We start from the raw sequence: 1830 nt of genomic DNA on the forward strand, positions 1-1830 counted from the left end.
GATCCGAATACGTGCCATAGCACTCTGTTTTTCATGTTAACATTATCTATTATTGCCTGATACATTAACTCTATAACTATGACGAAGTTTTGTTTACATACCCGATATGAAGTGATCAGAACACACACGAAGTTGGTCGTAATTTTTCACATCAGAACGGTTGATACCAGCAAGCCACTGTCTTCTACGTCGCTCACTTTTCTTTTCTGCCGCCTCTCCTTGGCCTTTCGTAACCCTAGGAATGCGATAAAAACTCTTTTTATCTCTCCCACCTCGGTTGTGACAGTTGACAATCGCACATGTCAGCGGCATATTCTTGGATGAATGAACATTCACAATAGACTTCGTGTATGGCTTGTTTATAACAGCCCTCCAATATGGCCGCCGGCAGTGCATTGTGGGTAATTGCGAAAAGGACGGAACCCTCTATTACAATTGTGTCGGCAACTTAAGAGCCATTTTAACCGATGATTAAAGATTCCATGGGAGCCACAAACTATTATGAATTCTAAAATGAAGATACACGTTCTTTTCAGTTTTCTTGTAATTTTTTTTTTCGCAGACTCCTGTTGAACTGTGTGGCCCGGTCGAAGCGAAATGTCAGCGCCTTCGCCGTATTGTATGTCGCTTTAATGGTAGCCATAATGACGTAAAAATAGGCTAGAATAACATCATGCAGTCAAAAGCAATTATTACGTATTAATCTAGTGAGTTGATGCTTGTTGGTACGTCTCCAAGGAGAAAGTTAAGGAGGCCTCGTCACAATTTGCTTAACTTTGCCACATCCAATGCCGCTGCAGCGTCAACGTACTCAAGAGGGCGTCTTCGTATACGTAATGTGAATGTTGTCCATGATAATGCTTGCGTGCCGTTGTCATGGGTGCCATTCAACATAGGATTGGCTACACAGTACTACGCGAATATATCGAGCCAAGTGCTGTATGAGCTAATCCGCGCTGGATTTCTGAAAAGGTCTATTATTCACCCAGACTGGAATTTAAGGTCGTTAAATATGAGACGGCACAGCCAAACAGAAAAAGGGAAATACTTTATCGGCAAATACTTTTGAGAATAATTGCAAAACAATTGTGCCAAATGCGTTTGAGATAACAGCAGCCTAATTACTGCACCCCTAACCTTTAAATTAATAAAAACTTCATAAAACATGAAACATATAAGTGAGCACATTCAACAATGATCGAAATGTGCACTATTATTCTTTACTTACTAAATATGTCAGTAATTATTTTTAAAGTTTAAAAAGATGTAATCAGAAAATAACATTTTCATATTATTTATCATTACGTCCTGAACTGTTTTAATCCTTATTGTCCTTCCAAAATTCTCAATTCCCTTCAAACCCAGAAAGAGTGGTCAAAACATTTCATGAACCTTCTTTGTTTTTCAATTATCAAGGCCGCCTGGTGGGCGAGTGGTTAGCACATCAACCTCAGAGTGCAGAGGTCGAGTTCAATTCCGGCTCCGGCCTGACTGTGGAGTTAGCATGTGCTCCCCATTCACTGGGTACTCCGGGTTCCTCCCATGTTCCAAAAACACGCGTGGCAGGCTAATTGCAGTCAAAATTGTCACTGGCTCAGTTTATAGAATTATCAAAGTATTGGGCAATACAGTTTTGCCCTTTTTCCTGTACCAGGGCATATTTATTGCCATAAAATCATGGTCCATCTCCATAATCCAGAGCTAAAACTCTTAAAATGTGGGTGGTTCAGAACAGAATATTATTTCTGCCACACCAAGAAAACTATCATAAAAAGGTGACAATGTGTATCATACCTTGAACGGGGGAAGTGTAATAAAGACTGACAAATA

This window comes from Hippocampus comes, unplaced genomic scaffold (genome assembly GCF_001891065.2).
Source record: "Hippocampus comes isolate QL1 unplaced genomic scaffold, H_comes_QL1_v1.1 scaffold119, whole genome shotgun sequence".
In the NCBI taxonomy this organism is placed as follows: domain Eukaryota; kingdom Metazoa; phylum Chordata; class Actinopteri; order Syngnathiformes; family Syngnathidae; genus Hippocampus; species Hippocampus comes.